Source organism: Sitophilus oryzae, unplaced genomic scaffold (assembly GCF_002938485.1).
Source record: "Sitophilus oryzae breed Bouriz unplaced genomic scaffold, Soryzae_2.0 scaffold_1500_pilon_pilon, whole genome shotgun sequence".
NCBI classification, from domain to species: domain Eukaryota; kingdom Metazoa; phylum Arthropoda; class Insecta; order Coleoptera; family Curculionidae; genus Sitophilus; species Sitophilus oryzae.
Window position 1 is genome coordinate 2,106,059 of NW_022146171.1, and position 22,919 is coordinate 2,128,977.

The window sequence follows — 22,919 nt, forward strand, 5'->3', positions numbered from 1 at the left end:
AAAGTGGATTCAGAGTGCTTTTCACTGGAAAATTTGTCGGACGCCGAAACACGCGTCTTCTTCAGATCCAAATTCTCAGAAAAAAAGACCTTCTTCTCAGTTTCAGAACCGAAGCTAAAAACTTTTCACCACAGACAAAATGAGAGAGAAAAAAGTGATATCATATGATCGAAATCATTAGAACAGAAAATCGCAATCCACAGCGAAGTGAGATTCGGACAAGTGAAATGCAATTAAGGAAGTTTGGCATATAGCGAATAGATGGCGCTAATAAACAAGACAAGTTAAAGTCCCTAGATATATAAAGTACGGCAATTACCGCCATATTGGCGCCAAAACTAGCGGCAAATTTAAAAAGGAGGCCAACATTTCGCTGTTTCGGCTTTTTAAGCAGCTGGTCGGTCGCCAATATGGCCGACCTGTGTGGCCGACCAACATTGACAGGCAAGCCGTAAAATAAAATATTTATTAATTGTAATAGAATTACGTTTATTATCTACAGTTTACCTTCATTTTAACGTAATATCAGGTGGTATATTAATATTCAATTTCATAAATTTAATTTTTTAGGCCTATTTATGTTAAGAGGTTATAAACGAATGGTTTCCGTACAAGTGTTTTTCATTTGTATTAGCATTTATTTTATGTTACCTTTTAGCGCAAAGTACGCCGACAGAAGTAAGTTAATAGGTAAGAAGAAATAAAGTTGGAATAACATTTAGCATTTTAGTACTTAATTCAGTCGAAACAATTGGAAAAACTTTGTTTGTTGATGAGAACGGGATACCTATACCATAAGTATACTTTCCCTATTATACCAGTTATGCTGTAGTTAATTTTGACAAATGAGCATGATTTAACGAAAGTCTTTGGAACTATGAATAAGCTACAAACTTAAATTTGAAGGCCGGCTTTTATACGAGAAAATTTTGAACCATGGTTGAAACAAATAAATGTAATAATTAAATTGATATGATACGTACCTGCTATTTTTGAAATATATTAATATATTGATAGAAAGATTGTTTCAATTAGTATTACTTCAGGTAGTTTCGGCATTTTAGGTATGTAATTGTGCACTTAATTTAAAAATAACTTAGAAAGAAGCTTGAAACGCATAGGAGCTCTTTATGTATGCTGTATAATAAAGGTTCGTATGTTATGGAGTGATTTTTATACAACAAATTTATTATTAGTTGAATAAAAGCAAGTTAATACCACATAATACAATTAAAATATATTTTACTCTGCAATTTAATGTTATATTTTTAAAACAACAAGTCTCATAATGTTTAAGTATCATTATAATAAAAAAGTTATACTGCTATAAATTTAACATTGAAATAACTGTAATTATTGTTATACATAAATTAAGTAGGCATAATTTTACCTCAACAATATGTAAAACAATATGTCTTGTTCTATAATGAAGTTTTATGTACCAATAGGTTATAGTACAAATAAGATTGTTAAAAATATTCACTGGAGCATAAATAAATTCAATCCACTACCTAACGTGTATTGAATATCGACGATGTTAGAAAACACATCAAATGGCGGCCTTTTCGTGTAATACACATTTCTTCACTAAAGATATCGACGCCTATACATTATTAACTAATAAATTTGTAGCATTTTAGTGGCTTTATAATTATTTTAAAATATGTGGATAAATATTTTTATCCTGAAATTGACAGCTTCTCAACATTTGACATGACAAATTCAGACAAATGTGACATTTAAACAGTCCTACCACTACAGTTTTTCCAGAAATACCCCAAAAATCCGCCATTTTGGCGCCAATAACATTGAACAAACCAATTGCGGTACTTTATATATCTAGGGACTTTAAGACAAGTGAACTGTAATAAATGAAGTTTGACATCTAGCGAATAGATGCGCTAATAAAAATTAAATATCGAGACAAGTGAGCTGTAACAAATGGAGTTTGGTATCTTTGGCATCTAGCAAATAGATGGCGCCAATACTAAGAAATTTAAATAAAAATAGATTTTTAAATTCAATTTTATTAAAGGAAATAAAAAATGCTACAATTTTATTCTCAATACTTTCTCAGATTTTAATTTTGTTTATTAGGGATACCAAAAAACCATTCACCACAAAAGTGATACAGTTATGGGCTATTCTGAAAAAAAATAAAAAAATAAAATTTAACCTTTAATTACGCATTATATTAACGAAAAAAAAACAAAAAGTAACAAAAAAATTACATGCTCATACAGTACGGCTAAAATCACAAATGTATTCGTCCTTATCGGCATCCGCACAGTCAACATGCCCCCATGTTGCACATTAAGCATTGAATCCAGAGTTCACCTTTGCGGTCTTCTGAAAATTTTCCTTCACAAAATATGCACTCAGCATCTAAGTCATCTGGTTTCTTCTGTCCAGGAATATCATCTGAATCTAAGTTATCATCCGCTGGCACATACTCTGTTTCCTCGTCTTCACTTTCAGATATTTTTTTTGGTTTCCGTTTGTTAGATATTTTGTCGGCTGACTAAGAAAAACACTTTTTCTTAGCGCCCTTAGCACTTTGTTTCATTTTTTCGGCAGTGCTTAGCAATTCATTTTTGTAAGGAGAAGAGGTAATTATCGTCGTCCCTGAAGATTTTCAACCCCTATTGGAACTAATCTTCTTAGATATTGGCACTGGTGAAATATCACTTTCTTTTGCATCCCAGATGGCCCAGGTTGTGCGTCGACTCCGGTCGGTGGTTGTGTATCTGATTTAGATGTACCTGGTTTATCATGTTTGTTTAAAGGCAATTCGGCTGAACGGATCAACGAGCCAGCAGTGCAGTTTACTTTTTCTGTTTCAATTTCGGCATCCAGAAAGTCCACGTCTGAAAAGATATTTCTATTCAACGGGAAAATTCCTGTTGCACTGAATCCTTTCACTGCAATTTCTCCAGTCTGTGTTTTAAGATAGGCCTTTCCCAAAAGTTCGCCGATATCAAATTGCGACAAGGCCCGATGGTTGTGACGAATCCATTGCCTAATCTCCTCACTGTAGTAAGTCTTTAAAGCCCCCATAAAAGTTTTGTCCAGTGGTTGCAATTTATGGGTAGAAGGGGGGGGGGGTAACGAGACTATCACTACGTTATTCTCTCTTGCCATGTTGACAACGTCCAAATTACACGTATGGCTATAATGTCCATCCAAAACTAGAAGCACAGGTGATGTTGGAGATGGTTTTACCGTGTTTATAAAATGTATAAACCATTGGGAAAATAATGAAGCGTGAACCCACCCACTAGGATGAACGGCAGAAATGGACCCCGGTGGAGTGCCCTTCATTAGTTGAATATTCATGTTTTTCCGAGTGAATATCAACATCGGCGGCACAAAATCTCCTCCAGCACTCATGCAGGCTATCAGCGTGATTAAAGAGCCCCTCTTCATGGATGTTAATGAGGCAATTTGTTTTTTACACTTACGGCCAATTACTTCTGCGATTTTATTTTGCACAACAGTCAAACCAGTCTCATCCACATTGAAAACACGATTAGCTGGGAATTTATATTTTGCATACAATTCCTCTAAAAGCGTAAAAAATTTGTGAACAGATTCTTTAATAAACCCCTTGGCTCGCGCGAAAGATGTTCCTGTTGGCTTTCTAATTGATAGGATATTTTTATGTCTTTGAAGAACTAGATCCAACCAGCCTCTTCCTGCCGCCTGCGTAATTCCAAAAGGATGTTTCAAGCCATTTTGTTCTGCTAGGCAAAATGCCATACGCTGGGTATGTTTGCGGGTCAGACTGTAACATTTGGCTTTCATTTCAAGAATATACTGAACTAAATTATTTTCCAAATCTGTGTTTAGAATTGTTCCTCGACCAAGCTTGACTTTAACAACCTCGTCCACACTAAGGTGTTCTATTTTTGCTAATCGTTGCACTGTAGTTCTTGGGACCCCAAATATTTTGGCTGCTTTTAGAGTACCCATAGCTTTCTCTCTTACTGCATGAACAGCCCTCTTCATATTCTCTGCATCCCATGTTTTTCTCTTTTTTGGATTTGAACCTGGTGATACCACAGCCGTTTTGCGTGGCATTCTGAAACAAGACATCAGTTTTCAATACTGCTTCAAATATGGAAAGCGGAAAGGTAGCCCATATTAAAAAATAACCTCACAAAAATTAATTTTCTCATAAATATTTTATATTTTAAGTTTCCATAATTTGAAAGTGTTAATCTAAAAATACGAACCTTACGTCAAATCTGAATCAATAAAAAATTAGTAAAACCACTAAATTCTCCGAACACGGGGAAATGCCAAAATAACCCTACCAGAGTTCCACACGCGGGAAGCGAATTACAGTATTCAATAATCGGTATCTTCCATCGAAACATAAATACTTTGCACGTTTACTGTTAGATGCCTCCACTTATATCAAAAATGACAGTGTAGCCCATATTACATGCCTAGCCCATATTGTACCTTCTCCTCTAACTAACGTTTACGAAATAATGGTAAAATTTCATTTCATCTAGCTTGTCTTAGATTTTCCTAAGCCTCAGTAAGATGGAGCCGCTTGGTAGTACGGAGCTGATAACCTTTCACATTTATATAAAGTTAAAAGTAGCGCAAAATATCCTAAAGCGTTAGTGGCAATGAGCGTTGCCACGTTGGTAATATTCATTAAAAGGATAAATGTGTTGCTGTGAAACTGTATACATCCATCGATTTGTTGTACAAAATGAAAAAAAAATATATTTTACATTTATTAATTATTAAACTAAACGTTCTTCGTTTTTTTTGTTTTTTTTTTCTAAATAGAGCGACCAACGAGCCGCCACCTCATACTCCAGGGCCGTTATTTTCGATCCTATGGTGCTCGTGGAACAAAATCACATGAAACTGATTTTTGGTTAATATCTAGCTTTGGTCGCCCCGATTAACATACAAAAAGTCCCCATCCCTGCGAGAGTGCAAACCACCCCAAAACCACCCCCAAAGGTACATTTTTTAGTTTTCGCCCATTATCTCGAATATGGTTGATTTTTTCAAAAAAAGACTAGATATTAAAATTAAAGCCATAAATCTATATTTTAATTTACACAGTGGCGTACAGCAAACGTTTAAAGTCGATAAAGTCCATTTTTTTGTACATTTTTTAAAGTTTTCGTTATTTAATTCAAAAATGGTTGATTTAAGAAAAAAATACTACATAACAAAATGGAATCCAGTAAAAATACCTACAAAATGATGTATATAAGTACATATTTAAGTTAAGACAGTGGCGTACACTAAAGGTCTTTATGTTGGTGTTAATATTTTCCATTATGTAGCGTAAAATTATTGAGGCTTTGTTGTACCTTATTTAAACAAAGTCTTCTTCGTCGTCATCCTCGTTTTTATCAGTCTGCTTAGAGACGAGAACATTGCTAGAGGACTGTCCTTGGCATTGCCAACAGAGATTGGAGCAATCTAATCCAGCTTTTCTGCAACTGCACAGTTTTCCACAATCTGTCCTACAGTTGTAGAACACCAATTTTAAAATAAAATCTGGGGCAATGGCAGGGGCGGATCGTGAATTTGTGGGGCCCTGGGCTGAAACTACTTAGGGGCCTACATAAGTACTCAACTAATAGCCATATCAAAAAACTGTTTCTATAATGATATATTATTATTCTTCTTCTTTACGTGCCGTCTCTTTCGTGGAGGTTGGCGATCACATTGGCAAAATCTTCACGATTCTCGGCTTTCCTTTTAAGTTCTTCAAAAGTTAGGTGAGTCCAGTTTCTGATGTTTCTCAACCAAGATAGTTTCTTCCTGCCGAGACCTCTCTTTCCTTCAATCTTACCCTTAACTATCAATTGTAACACGTGGTATTTTTCATTTCTCAATATATGCCCTAAGTATGATGTTTTTCTTATTTTTATTATATTGAGCAATTCTCTTTCTCTGCCTATTCTGCTGTCGACTTCGGTATTTGTGATATGTGGATTTAAGTAACATAAATGTTACTTAAATCTACGCAAGTATTAGTTGTACAAAAGGCGACCTTATTGCTGTGGTAGTAATCTCTTCCAGGCAAACTTTGGGTGAGAGAGAAACCGAAATAGTGATATTTTATAAGAATATAAAAAAACAATAAAACAATTTTATTTATTTACTTATTATGAATTAGTAAAAGAAATTGATAGGTTGTAGTCACAGAAATTGACAGTTATTTGTTCATCACATTCCAAGTCTTTTGTTAGATCACAATTTATGGAAAGAAGTGATAAATGATTTAGTCGATGGTTCGACATTGTTGTCCTAAGGTAAACTAGCCAATTAATGACCGCTTAAGCAGATACTCCAACTTTATTTCAGTACTGTTTTTTTCTGGAACTGACTAAAATTCAACATATATTTCTTTAGGGTACTTTGAAGTATTGTCTTTCATAAAATCATGCAATTTTGTTATAATTTTGTATTATAACTTAAATATTAACGGATATTCGGAAAAAAGCAGGTTTAACCAATTATTGACCAGTGTAAAGTTGAAGATATCTAATTAGTGACCATACGCATATCCAATTATTGACCGGCCACATTAAATTGATTATGTGAATTATACTTACTTATTGCTATACTTTTGGATATAAAACAACAAAATTTTAATTAAAACTTTATTTTTTAAATACCTACATAAATTAATTAATAATCACAAACATATCATACCACTAACTTAGAAAAATATATTTATACCTAAGTACCTACTTTTGTTCAGTACTTTTTTCTAAACAAATACGAAAAATCACATAAACTTATTTTTTAAGGTAATTTTATTATGTAATTATGCAGGTACGTCCATAAATTCTTTGGTTTAACTTACTAAATGTAAGTATATATTATAAATTGCACATTAACTATTTATACCTAGGAACTAAGTAGTAAGGAAACTACTTAGTTCGTTGGTAATTTATAATAAATATTAACATTAATCGATAATAATTCATTAATACATATAACAACTAATTAATACAACACTTATTAATGATAAACCATTTGTTTAAATCTGTATGGCACATTTATAAAATTAGCAACAAGTTAAGTACCTTTCGTAAAAGAAATGTTAAATTTTGTCTTTATTCGTATGAACAAAATGTATTATTTCAAAAAATACTTTATCAAAAATTGTTACTACATGTTTCTCAACAAAGTCTAACAAATTTGAATTAATAATTATACTAAACTGTCTATATCCTTGACACTATAAATACCTCTCTTGTTTATCATTTTTGGTTCTGTTATATTCGTTATAGTGTCTGCTTCTTTATACCATAATATATCTTCGGGATATGGCCATTTCCAGTTTAACCCACTTGGTGTCATTGCTGTCACTTTATATTCAATTTCAGAATTTTGATTTCTAGTATCTAAAATCTTGCCAGGAAAATATTTTTGTTCATACCTGACAATACAGAAATTGCCGACAAATTTTTTTTTATTAATTTTTTTTCTCAAATTATTGGATAAGGGTGTTTCAGTTTGGTTTATCTCAGGTACTGCGTTCTTATTCAATTTACTTTCTTTTTTATTTAAACGTACCTGTTTTCGAATATTTTTTTCTTCTACTTGTTTACTCCTAATCTCTTCTTTTCTTTTATGATATTGTTGCCATTCTTCCGATGATGCGACTGCTGGTACTTTTTCTTTTTTTCTTTTTTTCGTTTCTATATTTTCTTTTGAATCAGGCCAAAAAAGTGCCCTTTTAAAGGGAGTGGGAATAGAGTCGGGAGTTGTCGTAGAAATTTTATTAGGTTGCTCTCCAATTGTGGTATTTTCTATTGAACTTAATGCAGATACGTTGTTTTGTTTTTGGACATTTGGGGATGGTGTTGACTCTAATTGTAATATATTAGTATTAGAATTATTTGGTTCTAGAATTTCTATAACAATACTGTTTTCTTCTTTTGGTGGAACAGCAACACGATTGGGTTCTTTTATTGAATCAGTATCTAAAATTTCATATTCTTGATTTATATCAAATGGGATAACCAAACTGTCTCCGTCTAAAATAATTCTATCAATATTAGACATATCTGCATTCTCTTCCAGCACTTCTGTAATAATATTATCTATGCTCTTTGATGGTGAAGAATTTGCAATTGGTAAAATGTCTTGGTTTATTTCCATATCGATTTCCTCATTTTGCTGACTTTCGTCATGTTCATTATATTTATTTTTCTCTGCCTTTAAAAACTTCCAGTATTCATATAATCCCGTGTCTCTGGTATCACCCTTCCAAACGGCTCCAGTATTTTTAAATATTTCAATTTTATCGGGAAGATCCATTTCCATCCTTTTTAAAACAGTATTTATAGTGTAGCAATTGTTATATTGTTTTTTAATAGTACTTTGGCAAGCTTCAGAAATTTCTATGTCATTTTTGAAATATTTGGAAAAATTTATATTATCCACTTCAAAAGGAAATAATCCTGTAGCTCTAAATCCATTTGAAATTATTTTTGTTTTATTTTCCATTTCGTCTATCGATTTTTGAAGCAGCGGCGCAAAATCTTCTCTGGATATTTTAGCTCCATTGTTCTCTAAACGCCATGTGTGTACGACCGTTTTCCAAGACATTTTTAATGGCCTGAAAAATGCAACATCTAGTGGCTGAATTATATGAGTCGCATTAGGATACAGAGCGACCAAAATAATTTTCTTTTCAGAACAGAATTTACTAAGAGTTAGAGTAAGATGAGAAGAGTGTCCATCAACAAATAAAAGCACGGGAAACGAAATATTATTTTCCGTCAGCCATTTGTAGAATACATTGGCAATGTATTCAAAAAAGGTTTCACCTGTCATCCAACCATTGTCACTACGACCAAGACCCCAATGTTTAGGTGCTTGATTACTTATTTTTGGTGGTATACGTTTGTATGGAAAAACCACCATCGGTGGTGGCAAATCTCCAGCGGCATTGCACATAATGAGCGTTGTCAAACATTCCTTGTCATCATTACTAGAAAAAGAATAAACTGCTTTTTCCCCCTTTCTAGCCAGCACACGATTTCCCTTCGGGCTCAAAAAAAAAGCGGACTCGTCACAGTTGTACACCCGTTTTGGGTCCTCTAACACATTCTCCAAATTATTATTTTTTAAATATGTATATACTTCGGCATGCCAATTCCTTAAACTGTTTTCATTTAGTGTCGATCTAGGCTTGGATAAATTTTGGGCTACTCTAACTGCTATTTCGGGATGTCTCTTCTCAAAAAGCTGATGCCATTTTATTGTTGGACGACCGCTTGGAAACGGATTTTCTTTCTTCATATATTTAAAAAGTAATTCTATGCTATCTGCCAATTGATTCCGGGTAGCAGGAAAGCCTCTATTACTGACGAAGATTAACCATTTTACAAGCATATCTTCTTCATCACTTGACAGTAATGTGGGTGGCCCTGGTTTGCCTGTCATGGGAATTTTGCCAGAATTTTTATATATCAGTGTGGTTTTTGGTATATTGAAAGCTTTACTGGCATTTCCATAGGACATGCCGTTTCCCACGGCAAGTAGAGCGTTATCAAGCATCTGCCTGGTGTATAATTTCCGTTTTTTATTTTGTGGGGGCATTCTGAAAAAATGTAAAGTACTTAATACTTAGTACCGCATTTTTTCCTTAAAGGAATTACAAATGCTAAATTGCTAGTAAAATGGCGTATATTTTATATAAAATTAAAAATACGTGTTTAACGTCCAATTAACAAGTAACTAACAAGGCTATTTAATCCAGACACTTAGTTAAGAGTGAACAAAAATTCTGTTTTACCGCAAAACTAAATAATGACCTATATAGTGCCCTATTTGTGACCACACTATTAATATTAAAAATAATACTATACTTTAACATATTACGCTGAAAATCATTTGGTCAAAATAAAATGTAATGAATCGTTTTATTAGTTTCATGGTTTTGAGGTAAATAATTTGCTATTAAAATACTGAAAATAGCAATCTCCATGCAGTTGTGTCTGTGAATCAATTATTGACCGACCGGTCAATAGGTAAAATCCTTTAGATCCAATTACTGACCAAAGGAAAGCTAAATAATGACCGATGCTTAATCCTAATAGTGACCGCATATTTGTTTTAAAAATACTAATTATGGTCAAAATATTATCATGGTCATTATTTGGCCTACGTGTAGTTTAGTGTATTATTAGTTTATTTTTCAATAAAAAAAATGTCTCAGTATTAAAATAGATAAAATAAAAGGAATTATAATTAGTAATGCAATAAACCAATTATTGACCGGTCGGTCAATAATTAGATTTTCTGTGGTTAAACGCACCCAAATATTGACCGATAATTATTTTACATAAATGTTATAAAATATTTAATTTAAAGTATGCAATTGTCAAAAATATACCTTTATTAATGTCTAGAAACTCAAATATTGAAGTAATATGCTTACCTTAATTGTATTCGCCTCGAACAAACAAAGCACGCTGTTAACACCTTCGACACCTAATAACGACTAAACGGGCTGATCTCCCGCGCCCCTACGCTTTAAATAAATTGGCGGCTGATTTAAAAAAGTAAATATCAAAATTATGTGAAAAACATTAACCTTAAATATGTCTAAATGAAATGGAGGCGTTGAATTGTTTATAAATGTTTTAAAATTCTTATTTAAGAAGTATATAGACAAAATCGGTCAACAATTGGCGATCGGTCACTAATTGGCTACTTACCTTATATTTATTTTCTACATAGGACATCTTGGAGAAGGAGCGTTCTGCTTCACAGCTAGTGATTGGCAATGTTAAAAAAATCTTTAAAATGGTATAGCAGTTAGGGAACACGTTAATAAGTTTATTTTCATACATGAGCATATAAATGTCACTGCAAGAGGTGTAAGACTCAGACATAGATTGGAGTAAGTACGATTTTAATTGAATGCACTCATTCACTAAATGCTCGTCTACGTTATCGGGATAGTAATCAATAATATGACGTGCAATTTCCAAATCTATGTTTTCGATATTTTTGTCTTGCAAATCCATTAAAAATTTGAATTTTTTGCTATACGTCTTGCTATACGTCTCATAGACTTGTCTCCTTTTATTTAAATCCATAATCAGCTTATCCAACGCAACTTTTAACGTGTCTCTTTAAATCTTTCTGCTGCTCTCTCTTTAAATATACTGAGAATTCACCTGTAGACTTATCTGAAAATTTTGGGATAATGCGTCTCTTGTTTATGTAATTGTAGTCTATTATTACACTAGTACTTAATTTTTTAGCTTTTTCGTCGTATTCCTGTAACATTTGATCTGATTGATGTCGTATGTTGCTCACAAAGTCTTTTAAAGAAACAATTAACTTGTTGTCTTCACAAATGTCTAAACCAGGGCTCTGTATTTTTTTATTAACTAAATGAAATCTCTCCAAAACTTCTTCCCAAAAGATAATCAAAATTGCAGTCTCGAGTTTCGCCATTTTATTGAATAAATTTCGTGCCTCTTTCCGGAAATCAACTTTCTCAACCTCATTTTCGCTGAAACTTTTGAAAATTTTCATAATGTCATCATAATTATTTTTTAAGGCTTTGACAGCATCATAGTGGCAAGGCCATCTTGTCTGGCTTAAACTTTTAACCTGAATTTTAATTTTATTTCACGATTCAACAGTTCCCACCTATGGGTCTATTGTTTTTCGCGGGACCTGGGGGCCCCTTGTAACCTCGGGGCCCTGGGCTGCAGCCCAAACAGCCCGTAGGTAGATCCGGCCCTGGGCAATGGGCTTATTAACAGTTGTTGGCACCAAAAGCTCTGTTTTTTTCCATCCCCAAGAGGTAGCATCCAATTCAATCCCCAACCATGCCTGAATTTGGTGATACACCCGCAAACTGTGCTTGGATGCAGTGTCGGATGTAGGCGGCAGAGATGCCAAGGAGAAGTCCGAATTGAGGCTTTGTTGTGCAGTATTGTTGAATTTTACGAACCGGAGTTGATCTAATGTTTTTATTGATTTACCGGCTCCATATAAAATTAAAATAAATTCTTCTCCTACAGAAATTAATTCACTTTTGTTGGCATATGGCGTTAAAAAACTGCTACTTTCCTTTGTAATTCCGGATTTTTTTCTAAAAGCTTATAGGTGGACAACTTTCCCTTTTTATGGTGGGTATGAAAAAAATACTTGTGCTGACATCCTATGATCGGAAGACACTATGGCAACCTTCAACCAATTACATTTTTTTTTCGAATAAGAACAATAAGTCGTTATTTATTAAACAACTGAGTTAAAACTTAAAGAAGCTGGTGTTCAAATATTTCAGGCAGACGGTGATGCAGATATACTTATAGTGGACAAAGTTTTAGAATTAGGAAAATCAGATATTCGAGTAACATTGGTTGGAGAAGACATTAACTTAATGGTTTTACTACTATTTAAAACAAAATCCGACATCTTTATGTTAAGACCTGACCAAGCTACAAAACTTAATAAAAGCACGCACATAAGTTTCCTACAGAACCAGATAGGTGTCCTTACATCCTCTATCCTATTTTGCCATGCCATTTTTGGATGTAACACAACTTTTGCAATTTATAAAAAGGGAAAGTTGTCAACCTATAAGCTTTTAGAAAAAAATCCGGAATTACAAAGGAAAGTAGCAGTTTTTTAACGCCAAATGCCAACAAAAGTGAATTAATTTCTGTAGGAGTAGAATTTCTTTTAATTTTATATGGAGCCGATAAATCAATAAAAACATTAGATCAACTACGGTTGGTAAAATTCAACAACAATACTGCGCGACAAAGCCTCAACTCGACCTGCTCCTTGACATCTCTGCCGCCAACATGCGACGCTGCATCCAATCACAGTTTGCGGGTGTATCACCAAATTCAGGCATGGATGGGGATTGAATTGGATGCTATATACCTCTTGGGGATGGAAAAAAACAGGGCTTTTGGTGCCAATAACTGTTAATAAGCCCATTGCCCCAGATTTTATTTTAAAATTGTTGTTCTGCAACTGTAGGACAGATTGTGGAAAACTGCGCAGTTGCAGAAAAGCTGGATTAGATTGCTCCAATCTCTGTTGGCAATGCCAAGGACAGTCCTGTAGCAATGTTCTCGTCCCTAAGCAGACTGATGAAAACGAGGATGACCACGATGAAAACTTTGTTTAAATAAGGTACCTATTAATTTTACGCTACACGATGGAAAATATTAACACCAACATAAAGACCTTTAGTGTACGCCACTGTGTTAACTTAAATATGTACTTATATACATCATTTTGTAGGTATTTTTACTGGATTCCATTTTGTTATGTAGTATTTTTTTCTTAAATTAACCATTTTTGTAATAAATAACGAAAACTTTAAAAAATGTACAAAAAAATGGACTTTGTCGACTTTAAACGTTTGCTGTACGCCACTGTGTAAATTAAAATATAGATTTATATACATCAATTTGTAGATAATTTTATTGGCTTTAATTTTAATATCTAGTCTTTTTTTGAAAAAATCAACCATATTCGAGATAATGGGCGAAAACTAAAAAAATGTACCTTTGGGGGTGGTTTTGGGGTGGTTTGCACCCTCGCAGGGGTGGGGACTTTTTGTATGTTAATCGGAGCGACCAATACTAGATATTAACCAAAAATCAGCTTCATGTGATTTTGTTCCACGAGCGACCTTAAATGCATTGGGGTATCAAGGAAGTATCTCACCTTGTACATCCTCTCAAATAGTGCCGTTTGGATTCGGCGATAAACTGTAGGTGAAGCACTCATGACACTTGTGAAACACTCATGACACACATCACAAGTACATGCGAGAGGTAGTCGACCCTCTATATAGAGTATGGCACTGTAATAAGAACCCAATGTATCGTATGTAAATAATTTGCTGGTCTGAGATAACTTTATTTTATATTTTATTTTATTTTCATCAACTTTAAAATTCAAAGAAATATGACATTTGCCTTAAATATTTTTCTCATGTTTGTGCCATAAGGCATTAATAGCAGCTTGATTGTTAGCACGCTGATCCCACATAGAGGAAATGATAAATGAACTTAAACATTCTCACGTTTGAAACTGCCAATTAGACCTCAATGAAAGTTCTTTGTTGAACTTTTTTTAAAAACATTTTTCATGTCGAAAAGTAACACAAAGGTGCTCTTTCATATCGCTTTAATCTTTATAATTGTTTTATAAAGGAGTCTGAGGGACTTTAATAACTTTATAAAAGTGTTAGTTCACACTAAATAGTTTTTTAACAATATGGCTTTTTAATATAGCAACAGAACCTTCTTAGAGTTAAATAATCTCTTTAGTCTTTTATAATCTTAATATAATCTTAATCTTTTATATATTTGCTCCAATAAGCCTTTATAAAAGTGATAGCCACAGCTGTGTACACAATTTTTTGCGTTTTGCCTGCATAATTGGTTATATATAAAGCACAAATAAAGCCACTAAAAACGATTTTTTTATTATTAAATTAAACTCTTTTATAAAACCATTATGGAGTAATTTGGGTATTTTTAGCTCAATATGCTTCTATCTAACGCCATTATAAAGAGTCTATAAATGCTTTTTTAATATGTCTTTCATTTGATAACTTTTTAAGAAAATACGCTTTATTACTGGGATATAGTAGTTTTGTAAAAGTTTTTTTACAGTAGTCAGTAACGCAATAATATTACCCTAAAACAGGGATATCGATATTGGGATGCAGCCATTTTGTCGTGTGCTTTCGATGCTTGTATATAGACTTGTTTACATTTTAAATTTTTTTGATTTGTGGCTCAATTTTGTTTGTATTCGTGTAAAAAACATTTGACTTGCTTGTTGAAAGTTAAATTAAATAATAGCTGATATTTCGAAGAGGAAAAAAACTAAAAGAACCGGTAATTTTCACAGAAAAGTAAAAATTCGATTAATTTTAGTTTGAATTGATAGCTCTTCTTCCAGTAAAAATTGTTCATCAAGTTCTAGATTATTGTTCATATTTACTGTATAGACAGGTACACTTTAGCTGTTGACATTCTTGCCTGATGGTGCCACTATTTGAACATCTTCTAATATTTCTACTTTATTTTTAGTCATATCCAGTAGTGGTAATTGTTCATACTCTTGGCACAATTATGTTGTATTTTGAGCTTAAAAAGGAAATTATTATTTGGTAAACTCACACACCACTAATAGCGTTTTCCATTGACCAAAATAGTGTGCACTGAATGTATTTCCATCATTATTATTTGTTAATTCATACCTAAAAATGAGAAGCATTAAATACATTCGTTGCACACTATTTTGGTCAGCGGAAAATGCCATAACATGAAATATACAATGTCCCAGCAGACTGACTCATTTTAAATGGGACACTCTGTATCACAGATATCAATATACAGGTTGTCCTAGAAATAAGTGCAAGTATTTTAAGTGGTGGTAGATCTCGATAAAAGAAAGATATTTTCTCTTTATCGTTTTTCAAATAAGTCCAAAATAACGGAGTTATTTTACTTTAAAAATTTTCAAAAAAAATTATTAAACTTTTGAGAACCACTGGATCTTTTCTGGATTTTCTTTTTTGTAAATTTCTAATACCTATGTTGCCATATTATAAAGAAATTATGGTTTTTAACTAAAAACTAAAAAAAATTCCAAAAAATTTCGAATTTTCAAAAAAAAAATTCGCCAAAAAACCTCATAGGCATATTTCTGAAGTTGAACTATACTACCAGTTAAAATACTTGCACTTATTTCTGGGACACCTTGTATAGTGATAACCCTGTAAAAAATGTAATGAGACCCTGGAACAAAATTAAACACATTCTCAATTATTATTGTACAAAAACTTCAGGCACTTACAAGACATGCTAAGGCTACTTCATTAAAATTGGCAGAAGAAGTTTCTACTCGGGATGACTTAGGAAGCAGTACTTTTGCTTTTTTTTCTTTTTTTCCGCAATATTCCTTGGTGGTCATCTGTGTCAGTGACATACATCATGGTTGAAATTTTGTGTTCGGCCTCCTCGTAGCTGGCAAGATTCCTCCTCTTTAAAACACAATTCATCTCAAGCCAACCGCTCGAAGGAGCTGAGCTACCTTCTAAAATTAATTTGTCTACTTTTGATTTGGGCCAGTATATAAATCCCGCATCTTCCCATTTTTCGGGAACGGTGCACAACCGCTTTTGCCCCCTTTCTATAGTTTGCACTATTTTGAACATGCTACAAATAATAAAAAAAGACTCAACTTCATAAATAAGCGCCTGGGACTTAACCCAGACATTACTGAATATATTTTCGGAGAAAAATTAAAATTATTTATAAAAGTGTTTGTTTATAACGTATATTGATCATAATTACTCATGCCTATTTTTTTTTAAAAATTTAAACTGCAAAATTTTGAGAAAAACTTCGGTACTTTTAAAAGGCCACTAGTAATAGGGGCTACTAATTATTGTGCAAAAAAAATATTATTACAAAAAATGTAAAATATTTTAATGTACATTACATAGGATGGTACTCTTTAAAACAGTCCATGGGGTGCAGCCCGATGTCACATTTTTCACACCTAAACTGCACTTTTTTGTGGCAATTGCCACATTTTGTTTGCTTCTCTTGGTATATAATTAGATGGTCAATTCCATCATATCGGGAATGGGCATGTATTTGATAATCTTGGTCGTCCTCTTTTATATTGTAGCATTTTTTATAAAACATTACCACTGCGAACGGCAGCTTTTCGTTGGTAAAGCAGTCGTGGATAAGGTATTTCACTGGACAGAAACTAACTAACCATAATAAATCAAAAATACAAATATTGGGCGCCAGGCATGAACAGAGAAAGAAGTTGTTTATTACTGAAAACTAGTGACTATATTCATTCATGATGTATTCTGACGGTAAATAGCATTGTACAGTTTTAATAATTACACTGGGGAACAAAAAGAAAACTTTTTTCTGCGGCATTAGTTTTTGTAGTAAATTTAGAGACATTAAACACAATAAGTTCTAACTATATAACTTTTTTGTTTAAATTGGCTCTACTTTCATTTGCTGTTAGCGTTAACGCATTTTATTCTATGCAACAGAAAGTTAAAATGCCTATGCTGCGAATTTACTTATCGCATCTAAGCGGGCCATGAAACAAAATCGAGTGCTTAAATCTTTTTATGACACTGACATTTCATTTCGTCTGTTTAAAATTATTTTGATAGAGTTAATAATTAAAATTATTTTAATATCAAGTGCTTTTTAGTCACCGTCTGAATTTTATAAAAGAAAGTTAGTTTTAATTGCTACTATATCAGTTTGTTTATTAAGTCGTTTAAGTTGGTGTTATATTTAAAAACAATAATGAATTCTTCACGCAAGTGTTGTGTGAACCATCCCAACAAATTTTGCTACATATGTGGAAAATTCTGTCAAGAAAAACAACAAAGAAACATTAACGGTTTTGTAAAACAAGCATACCAAACATATTTTGGCAAGCATCTTGGACAGCAGGATAAATGGTGGGTGCCTCATAAAGTTTGTAAATCTTGTGTAGAGTCACTTCGGTACTGGACCCAAGGAGGACGCAAAGGACTTCCATTTGGTGTGCCGATGACGTGGTGCGAGCCATCAAACCATGCTGATGATTGTTATTTTTGTGCCGTGAATATAAAAGGTATGAATAAATATAAAAAGCGTACTTGGGTTTTTCCAAATATACAGTCGTCTAAATCGCCAGTGTTGCATAGTGACTCGTTGCCAGTGCCGATATTTACAACCTTCTCGAACCTTACCTGTGATGATGTCGAAATGATTAGATAGGCAACTTATAATACATTTCAATTTTATTATACAAAGGCGCCCCTGGTAGTCGGAGGAAGAAACACTAGGTGATGAGAGGGGTGCGAGGAAGGGGGGTTGTTTTAGTTAATTTAAAATAAATTTAGACATACATGTAAGAACACTTTGTGAGCTTTTAATTAGGTCGAACATATTATAAACGATAAATCAACTTAATTAAAAACATACAAAGTGTTCTTATATGTCGGATATTAATTAAAAAAAAATATTAAAAAGACTAGTAATAGTATATATTAAGTTGTTACAGTTATAATTTAATCTTTGGCGGTTTTCACCAAACAGCAGGAAGTTTTACATAATTTTCCTCCCTTTGAAGTGAATTGGAGACGGCTATACGGCAATATAATTTTGGTGTAGGCAGGATTCCCAGTTTGTTTCCGTTTGAGACCTGAAATAATAAAAACAAATTAAATTAGATTTAATCATCTGCTGATCATACTAATATAACGCAACGCGCGTCGTTAATTCCTTACATGCACCATAAAAAAAATAAATAACTGCTCAGCAATTATCATTTATTAGCAGTACTAATTTAAAAAATATATAACTGTAAATAGATATATTTAATTTACTTACCTTCATATCCTTCGGAAACCCGGTGTACAACAATTAAACTCCATGATAAAAAATAAATGTCTATACAAAACACAAATTGTCCCACCGTTTTTAAAAAACATTGCCTAAAACAGAATCCATTACCAAAAAATCTGAAGGAATTTAATTTTACAATAATTCCACAAATCAAAACGAAGTCAAACCGTAAAATCACAACAAAAGCGTCTCTGAGTGTCAGTTAAAAATCAAATTTTATTGTCAAAATGTCAGATAGACATTTGCATTGCTGATATTGACAGTTTTAATATTTTGCGCCTCTGCATCTTGGAGGAAAAACTATTTTTAATGAACTGTCATTTACATTTAAGTTTCCCAGCCATGTGATAGACCTTCAAAGTGACAGCGACAGTGAATTTGAATATTGTAGTGCAACTGCAACAGTGAGGGGTTTTTCACAAGGAGAGTTAAATGACTTGATTCGAGATTTAAATTTGTCTCAGAAATCAGCGGAGCTTCTTGCATCAAGACTTAAAGAAAAACAGTGCCTACAGCCTGAGGTAAACATAACATCTTATCGAACGAGAGAGGAAACCATTCTTCCGTATTTTGCCGAGGAAAATAATTTGGTATATTGTAACGATGTTTCCGGACTTCTACATTTAATGGGTCTTTCCAAATACCGACCAGAAGATTGGAGGCTTTTATAGACAGTTCTAAACGCATTTAAAATGTGTTTTACTGCATAATGGAAATAAATTAGCTTCAATCCCGATAGGTCACTCAACTAAACTTAAAGAGGAATACCAAAACATTAAACTGGTTTTAGAGAAAATTTTGTTTGTACAACATCAGTGGTCTGTATGCGTAGATTTAAAAATGGTGAACTTCCTATTAGGCCAACAAGGTGGGTACACTAAATACCCCTGTTTTTTCTGTTTATGGGACAGTCGGGCAAAAAGAGAGCACTGGACTAGAAAGGATTCGCCGTTGAGAGAAAATATGACTGTTGGGAATGCCAATATTATTCATGAACCCCTAATAAGCCGGGAAAAAATAATTCTTCCGCCACTTCATCTTAAACTTGGGCTCATGAAACAGTTCGTTAAAGCTCTGGATAAAAATGGTGATAGTTTTAAATATATTTGTCAGACATTTTCCAGCCTTAGCATGGAGAAATTAAACGCAGGTATCTTTGATGGTCCGCAGATCCGCACTCTTATAAATGACAAGAACTTTTTAAATCACATGAGTGAGGTGGAAGCAGAAGCATGGAAGAGCTTTGTATCCGTTGTGAAAAACTTTTTAGGAAATCACAAGGCAGCAGAATATTGCGAAATTGTCGCCCAGATGCTAAAAAATTTTGAAAAACTAGGAGCTAATATGAGTATAAAAATTCATTTCTTGCATAGCCATTTGGATCGATTCCCGGATAACTTGGGCGATTACAGCGAAGAACAAGGGGAGCGGTTCCATCAGGACATAAAAGTAATGGAAGAAAGATACCAAGGCCGGTGGGATCGCCACATGATGGCGGATTACTGTTGGACCTTACAAAGAGATTGCCCAGAACAAAGATACAGGAGACGGTCATATACCAAACGTTTCTCCTAACTTTTTTTTTTAAATATTTTAGTTTCATTAGCTTAGTTTTAGTTTAATATAACATACTATAAAAGCTGGTGGCATTGAAATTATAGCTATTCAATATAAATAATTTTCATTTTATTTTTGTTTTAATTTATATGAAAGTTTTTTATCTCACAAACTAGAGTCAATTAAGATTATTTACGATACTCCTCGTATTTGGGACACCACAACTACTCAAAATCGACTCTTAGAACCCGCGCCACAGAATCACTGTTCCCCTGTGTTATTATAGTGGTTATACCCATGTCGAGTTAAGCTATGTTAGAAATAATATTAAATATATTCCATGAAAGACTATAAAAAATACCATACATGTAAAGTTATAGAAAATGTATAAAAGTACTTTAATTAATTTGATATATTTTATATGATGTTAAATCAAAGATGTTGCAACCCGTAAATTCTAGAATCTATGTTTGGTTATTCATCTGTTAATATAGCGCAATAATAATATCTATAGAAAGTAATACTATTACAAGACGTAATGTAATGAAACCTAAGATCTAAATCATATTGTAACTACTAAATCGACATAAATGTTCTTAATAATCTAACCACTAAACATAGTCTGTACGATATTTTTTAAAATGTACGTTATTATGTTAAGACTGAAAATCGACTGAAAACTAGAACTTAAATCTACACTTAGCTGTTCTTTATACAATCATGCTTCAAACAGTAACAGCGTGAGGTGGGCTCGCATCTCTGTACTGTTTCTCGGCTATCCTGTTGGCCAATACAACAAAAGAAGCCAGAATGAGGACACCATGAATCAATAGAGCCATAACTATTGACAAGGCTTAGAAATGCGAAAGAAGCAGCATGGGACTCAAGCTACATCCACGCTGGGGCACTCTATATATAAGATAAACCATCCCTACATGGGATACTCGTCCACAGGACATCCGTACATAGGGCATCCAACCATAGGACAATGTCTGTATCTTTTACCATAACCTTGGAATCAATACATAGATATGGGACACCTGCCATACCTTGGAAATAGTCCGTAACTTGGACCATAACCTTGGAATCAATACATATATATGGGACACCTGCCCATACCTTGGACCCTAAAAATACGAAACTCTTGTTTAAAACCAAACAAGGTCTAATAAACAAAATAAACCTACCTCGAAACACTTCCAAGGGCTCAATAATAAACAAAAAAAACTATCCTTTCTTCCATTTAACATTCTGGAGGACAACAGCAAAGGAACGCCAATAGGGTATCCAGTTCCGGAACTTGGTCCCGGGACGGTCCCGGAACTTAGCATAAAAAAAGTGGTCCCGGGACTCAATGATGGTCCCGGGACCTCAACTTGGTCCCGAAACCGCAATTATTATACCCGACAGGCCGACACGGAGAAAGTTGTTTAAAGCTTTTCAATGTTTTGGAATAAGGGGAATCTCCAATTCATTGCCGTTTCAGGGTTTCTCTATCTACTACTACTGAAGTTTAGTTAGTTACTTAGTACTACTAAATTTTAAGCAATCCTTTAGATTTTAACCAGTCTAAGCCAGATCCCAGAGAAATCTTAAAGTTCTTTGACAGATTGGTGCAAAGATTATCACAATCCAAAGTACAAGAGCAAGAAGCTGTTTCAGATGAAGACGAAGTTTCTCTGGCCGAGATAAGAAACAGAAATAGTAATCAGGTTGAGAAAGTTCCATTGGCAAAAAGGTTAGACGGATTTATTGAAAGTGCAATATCTGCTACTGCCTCAACAAGTAGAAGAGCAATCATACAAACGTCATTAGCTGCAAAACCAGATCGATTGTCAAAAGTCAAAAGTTATAAAACGGGAAATGATCTTTTTTCAGGATGGCGGTTGTCAATATTTGCAGCTATGTTACGAGCATTTACTGACCATTCCACCCACCAGCGTCCAATCGGAGAGAGCTTTTTCAGTTGCCGGTGGATTTTGTAGGAAGCTTCGTTCAAGATTAGATGATAAATCCTTAAATGCCCTCGTGCCACTTAAGTCATACTTTGGACAGAAGTGATGTTTCTCGTTATATACTTATATTTTTTTAGTTTATATAGTTTTTTTATAGCTTTATATTTGCCATGTTCGCATGAGTTCATGTCAATTTTTTTTTTTTGTTTTGATCTTTGTTGGTTAACCATTTAGCAGTATAAATAAACCTGAGTTCTAAGTTAAATTAATTTAATTTCTTATATTTTCTCAAGACAGATCTAATCGATATTAGATAGGTATACTGTGTATTTTAGTTTCGGGACCAGTTTCGGGACTCCCGGGAAGTCCCGAAAGCATTTTTGGTCCCGGGACTTGGATTCCCTAAACGCCAACGTGCCAGCAAAATACAAATACAAGTTAAGTTGGGACATCCGTAACTCTACCCTAAAAATATTCAATAATAATAACGAATCTAATAAAGATAATATATCATCTTTACCTGTAGCTTCGAAATAGCAGCTGATTCAAATTATACAGCAAGATTTAAATAATTGCAATTTCTCTAAGCAGGGCTCTGAAGGTGAGCGTCTGGCCAGAGGCCAGACTAAAAGTGAAGTTAAGCGCGGAGAGACCTTGGAGCGATGTTGACAGCGCCTCCACAGAACAGTGAAACGATAGCAGGGTTGCTGACTAGAGAACGTAAAAATTAGGCCAAGCGCGTCAAATAAATTTTCCGGCCTAAACGAAGGACGTTATAACTAAAGACATGTAACGAACTAAAAATGTTACAATATGTTTCCAAGAAATTAGTTGCAATTGCTCTTCGGAATGTAAGCTGGTCCATTTTTCCTCCTTGAAGTCTATGAATCTGCCAGGCATTTTGCACGCTCATGTCGATGCAATGGGAAAAGAGCGGAAAGTATTGAAATCCTGTTAAGCCCAA

The 22,919-nt window shown here is 33.7% G+C and overlaps 1 protein-coding gene across 5 annotated transcripts in view; it reads left to right on the plus strand.

The window, feature by feature from the left end:
• Nucleotides 1-22,919, plus strand: part of LOC115878125 (large neutral amino acids transporter small subunit 2) — a 113,300-nt gene that overhangs the window by 66,358 nt on the left and 24,023 nt on the right. The window lies entirely within an intron of this gene.